Source organism: Carlito syrichta, unplaced genomic scaffold (genome assembly GCF_000164805.1).
Source record: "Carlito syrichta isolate Samal-C Ts95f unplaced genomic scaffold, Tarsius_syrichta-2.0.1 Scaffold109739, whole genome shotgun sequence".
NCBI classification, from domain to species: Eukaryota; Metazoa; Chordata; class Mammalia; order Primates; family Tarsiidae; genus Carlito; species Carlito syrichta.
This window is the reverse complement of record NW_007053835.1, coordinates 28599-35551: the sequence shown is the minus strand read 5'-3', so window position 1 is coordinate 35551 and position 6953 is coordinate 28599.

Below are 6953 nucleotides of genomic sequence, written 5' to 3'. Positions count from 1 at the left end.
AATCTTGAGAAATAACTAAGTTAGATGACTCACACTTTCTGTTTTAAAAACTTTCTAATTATGTATCTGACTAGGACCTAACATATAGGATCTATAAGGAACTCAAAAGAACAGAAAGAAAAAAAACAATCACACACACTCACACACACACACACACACACACACACACACTTACAAACTATCTGGGCATGGTGGTGTGCATCTGTAGTTCCAGCTACTTGGAAGGCTGAGGTGGAAGCATTGCCTGAGCCCAGCAGGTCGGGGCTGCGGTTACCATGAGCATGCCCCTGCACTCCAGTTTGGGCGACAGAGGGAGACTCCAACTCAAAAAAAAAAAAAGAAGAAGAAGAAGAAGAAGAAGAAAGAAAAGGTGGATGGCAGAAGGAACTGCAGCAAACAGGCCTTTAGTAATGTGGCGATAAGGTGTGAGGGGAGGGAAAGCAGCCTGCAGTCCAAGGTCTCAGTCTTTTAGTGAGTCTGTGTCCCTGGGTTGTGAACTTTACAAGGATTTCTCAGGTATGGCTTTTTTTCATCCCCTTAGGTGGTACAGAACAGACAGAGGGGTTGAGTATTTCCCTACCCCAGTCAGTAAGGCTCTGATCAAACCCCAGTTGGGTCGGCTGTGCTAGTTTTAGTTTTCTCTGGAGGGCGGCCTTTTTTTTTTTTGAGTTGGAGTCTCACTCTGTTGCCCAAGTTGGAGTGCAGTGGCACGATCACAGCTACCATAGCCATAGCCTGCTGGGTTCAGGAGATCCTTCGGCCTCAGCCTTCCAAATAGCTGGAACCATAGGTGTACAGCACCACTCCCAGATAATTTTTTGATTTATTATAGAATGAGGTCTTGCCATGTTGCCCAGGCTGGTTTCGAACCCCTGGCTCAGGCCGTCCTCTCACCTCCGCCTCCCAAAGTGCTGGGATGACAGGTGTGAGCTACCACGCCCCCCGCAAGAGCAGGCCTTTTGTGTGTGTGTTTGTGTGTGTTTTTTTTTTTTTGAGTTGGAGTCTCACTCTGTCACCCAGACTGGAGTGCAGTGGCTGCTCCCGGCCACCGCAGCCTCGACCCGCTGGGCTCCGGCGATCCGTCTGCCTCAGCCTTCCAAGTAGCCGGAATTACAGGCGCGCGCTACCATGCCCGGCTAATTTTTTGATTTTACTGTAGAGATGAGGTCTCACCAAGTTGCCCAGGCGGGTCTTGAACCCGCGGGCTCAGGCAATCCACTCACCTCAGCCTCCCAAAGAGCGGGATGACAGGCTGAGCCACCGAGCCCGGCTGAGCAGGCCTTTTTGAAGAACAACAGACTGCTGCTCTGGTGTTTTCTGAAATGGTTTTTCCTCCTCTCTCCACCAAGCCTCCACCCACACGGGAAGCTCAAGGAGACGTTCTTCAAATCATCTCTAGGAGGACCTGGTTGAGCCCCTGGAGGTGAATTCCACAACAGCAGGGGCCCCTGAAGACGGGGTCCTCCTGGAGTTCTCGCCTTGCAGACCTGTCCACTCCAAACAGAGCCTGCAGTAGTTCACCAACTGCCGTCCCCGTCGTCCTGCTCTAGCTCTGGCTCCTGGGGCGATGCAGCTCTGCTCTGGCAGGTTGTGATGGTTGGACCACTCGCCTGTCTCTTTAATTTGGGGGTGGGGGCAGCGGTTTGCACAGAGACCTCACTTCTCTGTCAAATCTAAGAGTTGTTGATTTTTCTTTTCTCCCCTCAACTTTTTACTAATTGTTAGGTCAGAGCGTCGACTTCTAAACTCCTTCCGTGATGGACCTGACTTACCTTGTTGAGTGTGACATCTGTTTCCTGCTGGGACCCTGACGGATACAGTAATTGACTTCAGAAGTGGTCCCAGAGAACAGGCTCTCCAAATGGGATTCTAGGATTGGGTTGGACAGCCATTCGATGAACATATGAATACATCCTTGCCGGGGCGGGGGGAGGGGGGAGGACACGGGAGTTGGTGTCCTGCAGTGGCACTTCCATTCGGCAAGCTAGCATCAATAGTGGCATGGGAGTCAGGCAAGTGGAGGGAAACAGATGGGGAAGGAAGTGGCTGAGACACTCAGTGGCTCCGGCGAAAGGGTCATCACAAAGACTGTGCGGCGAGCCGGCCACCTCTGCTGGCTCTGAAGCATGTTTGCAAAGGAGTGGGACAGTCCAAGCTATCTTTACGCGACTGACGTTTTGTTATTGAGATGACGTGGACATCAGCCAAGATGCATGGATCGGGAGTGTACGATTAAATAGGTTTTGATGAATCTGCACATCGGTCTAATCACTCCACCCAATCAAGATAAAGCATCTCTCTACCACCTCAGGAAAGTCCCCTCATGGTTGCTTCTAGTCAAGCTCTACCCCCACCCCCCACCTCCAACACACATCGGCAGCCTCTGTTCTGATTTACATCACCAAATCATTTTGAAAGATATTTCAGTTGGCACAGAATTCCGTCTTTCTTTTCATTTCTGCACTTCAAAGATGTCATCCCATTGTCACATAGCTTACACTGTTTCCAGTGAGAAGTCGCCCATTATCCTAGTCTTTCTTCTTCTGTGTGTATCCTTTTCCTCTGGCCGTATTAGTTTCTTCAAGATTTTCTCTTTGTTCATTGTTATTAGCAGTGTGAATATGATACGATTAAATGTTCTACTTGTGTGGTATTCGTTGCTACGTATGCATGTGGTCTGTTGCCTATCATTAATTTAGAACGTTCTCAGCTGTTATTTCTTCAAGTATTCTGCCCCACTGTCTCTTTTTCTTCTGGAATTCCAATAATGCATGACAAACTTAGTGGCCCAAAACAACACACACTTGTGCTCTCAGAGCTTCTGTGGGACAGGAGTTCAGGACAGCTTAACTGACTCATCTGTGTAGGGTCTTACAAAAGGCTGGTTTAAGGTGGCAGCTGGGCTGCATTCTCATCTGGAGGCTTGACAAGGGAAGGATCCAAGCTCCCTCAGATCGTGGGCAGACTTTATTTCCTAGAAGTGGTAGGATCTAGGGCAGCTTGCTTCTTCAAAGCCAGCAAAAGCAAGACCCTCAAGAATGAGTCTGCTAGAACAGTGGTCCCCAACCTTTTAGGCATCGGGGACTGGTTTTGTGGAAGACAATTTTTTGGACTGGGGTTGGGGGAGGGACGATTTCTTGTGCACTTTAATTCTATTGTTATTACACTGTAATATATAAAGAAATAATTGTACATTTCATCATAAAAAAAAGAGGTGTGGACGGAAATGGTAAATAAAACAATGGCTGGGCTATGCATGGACTAAAATAAGTGTCAGATTCTGACTTAAAGCCTGCCACCAGGTGCAGCCGTACAACAGGGGTACATCAACTCACTTGCCACTCATGGAGAGAGGGTTTTGACAGGCATCTGCAAGCAACAGATTTATGATGGTCTCTGTGCAGTCAAACCTCACTGCTCATGTTAAGGTGTATTGGCAGCCCTCCCCAGTGCTGGCATCACGCCTCAGCTCCACCTCAGATCGCCAGGTATTAGATTCTCATGAGGAGCGTGCAGCCTAGATCCCTCGCAGGTGCAGTTCACAGCAGGGTTCGCACTCCTGTGAGATCCTAATGCCACCGCCGACCTGACAGAAGACAGAGCTCAAGCAGCCATGTCAGCGATGTGGAGCAGCTGTGCAGCCTGGTTCCTGACAGGCCATGGACCAGTACCAGTCCCTGGCCCCGGGGGGGTTGGGGGCCCCTGCACTAGAAAGATGGAGTCTTGTGTAACACAAGACAAGTCTTGTGTAACACAAGGTAATCATGGGAGCGGCATCCCAATGCTACTTCTGTTGTTTCTTTCTTTCTTTTTCAATGCAGGGTGAAAGGCCAGGCTTGTTGGCTCAGACTGTCATCCCAGCACTTTGGGAGGCCAAGGGGAGTGGACTACCTGAGCCCGTGGGTTTGAGACCAGCCCAGGCAACTTGGCGACACCGTGTCTCTACAAAAAAAAAAAAAAAATTAGCCAGGCATGGTAGTGCACACCTGTAGTAGTTCTGGCTACTTGGAAGGATGAGGCTACAGGATGGCTAGAGTCCAGCAGGTTGAGGCGGTGGTGGCCGTGAGCATGCCACTGCCCTCCAGCCTGGGCAACAGAGTGAGACTCCGACTCAATAAATAAATAAATGCAGAGTACAATTCAGGGTCAGGTATACAAATGGTCATCATGCAGGTATCCTTGTTGATGAGGTGTCCCCCCCACCATATTCTGCTGGGAGCCGGCCGTGGAGGCCTGCCTGAGCGTTAGGAATCCAGGCGGGCTGCAGACCCTGAGACCACCAGGTTGTGTTCAGGAGCTGGAGGCCCATTCCCTCCTCCTTTCTTTGTTGTTTGGCATTACCCACGAGCAGGGACTTTGATGATCTAAGCATGAAGTTCTGAGAATATGACAGGCATGGCTGACTCTAGGGATCCATCGTTCCCGTTTCTCACAGGCTTTAAACTTAACACAGTTCAAACTCAGATCACATTTGGGAGTCTTATACATGATACAAGCTTCTTTATAAGATTTAAAAGTATATTTGTAGAATTAGTATGTACATTCAGAGAGCTGTTTCCAGCTTTAGATGGTATAGATGATTATCTAGGGTTACCAGAAATGGCCCAGCACGAACTTTGGACTGGGCCACATTCCTAAGGGCCCAGCATCCACTTGGGGCTGGGCTGCATTCTTTTAAACCGGTTCTTTAGTTACAATTAGTGTAAGTTTTTTCTACTTATAATAGAAACTAAATTTATTTTATTCATAGAAAGTATTATAGAATAGGTTACTCTACATCAGGAAATTATGTTAGTTCAAGCATGATCAAACATGAGACTTTGAAGTTTTATAGAATAAAGCTAACCTTAGAAATTTCATTGTTCCCACTTTCTACTAATTGCGGTTTTGGCTTTAGTACAATTACAGTTTGTATTTGGGTTTTATTTTAGAAGCTTTATTGCTGATGATCAGCCTTATATATCAGGATTAGGAATTAGAAACTTTTATAGAAATTAAGATAGATACATAGGATTTTAGAATAGCCATTTTGTTAAGAGATCATAATCAATTGTTCCTGGAAATGGCCCAGCATGATCTTTGGACTGGGCCACATTCTTTAGGAACTGGTTTGAGCTATAATTAAGAGTTTTTTATGGTACAGGTAAAATTAGCACAGAATAGAAAGGTATTAGGATTTTAGTCAGTCATTAGGTGTTGGGTATGCATAAGTTTTAGAAGTTATTGATTATTAGGATTTTAGAATTGTTATATTGCTTTTGAGGAATATAAACCAAGTATGAGGAACAGTGAGATAATTTTGGGATTGTCCTTCCTCATGCTTGGGAAAATGGCCGGTGGGTGGGGGACGCCCCTCACCTACCTGGCTTTGTGTTCACGTGAAAGTCTTGTGATTTGATGGGGATTGTCCTTCCTCATGCTTAAGGAAACACCTGGTGGGTGGGGGGGGATGCGCCTCATCCACCTGGCCTTGTGTTCACGTGAAAGTCTTGTGACTTAACATGTGAAAATTTGGGATAAAAGACTCACAGTTGGTCCCAATAAACGGCTTCTGCTCAATTCACTGAACAGCTGTCCACTTTCTTTCTTTCTTCCTCTTTATATCTATCCCTACTACAGAATCGGCTTCTGCACTAGACAGAGTCCAGTCTCGTTCTTTCTCCCCTTTTCTCTTTCTTTCTCTTTCTTTCCCTTTCTTTCCCAGAATAATCGCCGACACTGCCCCACCTTCCAGGGACCCTCTAAATCTCTCGAAGGGGCTGTCCCCCCATATATTCTAACAGGCCCCATCCACTCAAGAGAGGATGATGCCAGGACGTGAACACCAGGGGGCAGGGATCATGGATGCACCTTCGAAAGTGTCTCCCATGGGGAATTAAGGCAGGAGCTGAATCTAGCGTTCAGAGGCTGTCCTGGCTGGAGACACACACACACACTTTAGGGTCGCCAGCATGGGTACGGCGCTTGACACGACGTCGATGGAGACGTCCCAGGACTGAGCCCCTAGGCACGCCAAGGTTAACCAAGACGTGGTCTTTGAGGCAGGAGGACCAAGAATACAGCGTCCTGGACCCAAGAGAAGAATGCGTTTTTGCAGGGACGACGTCAATCCTGCTGCCCCTCGAGGAAGCTGGGGTCAGAGCACAGACCACCGCTATGGGGGCATCGCGACTGCCTTGACACGTTTCCGGGGGAGCAGCTGGGGGAAGTCCAACTGGGCTGGGTTTTGGGGAGCAGGGGGCCAGAGAGGCGTAGAGACAGCAGGCAGAGCCTTTCCCCCTGGGCCCCTGCGGCTAAGGGGGCAGAGGGCGGCGGCCTCGGCCTGGGGATACCGTCCAACCCTGTCCCTCTCATCCAAGCGACCCCACATCTTACCCCTGTAACCTGACTCCTAGTTTTAGAAATCTAAACATAGGCTGGGCTCGGTGGCTCAGCCTGCAATCCCAGCACTTTGGGAGGCCTGGGCGAGTGGAGGGCCTGAGCCCACGGGTTCGAGACCAGCACGGGCAGCTTGGCAAGGCCTCGTCTCTACAATAAAGCAAAAATTAGCCGGGCGTAGAAGCGCGCGCCTGTAGTTCCGCCTACTTGGAAGGCTGAGGCCAAAGGATCGCCGGAACCCGGCAGGTCGAAGCTGGGGTGGCTGTGAGTGTGTCCCTCCCCTTCAGCCTGGGCGATGGAGTAAGACTCCGACCATTAAAAAAAAAATCTGAAAATAAATACTCTTCCTCCCAGGGGATTCTGAGGTCCACAAGAGGCTCGAGGTGATGTGTGGCTTGCCACCATCCGGCTCCCGCCCTTGTCCCAGCGCATCAGCCCACGGCAGGTGGCCGCCCACCGCCACCGGGAGGCCGGCGACCAGGCTCGGGCATGCGCAGACGGCGGGCAAGCTCGGGCATGCGCAGACCGCGGTCTCCGGCCTGGGCACGCGCAGACGGCCGCGCCGGGAGCCATCT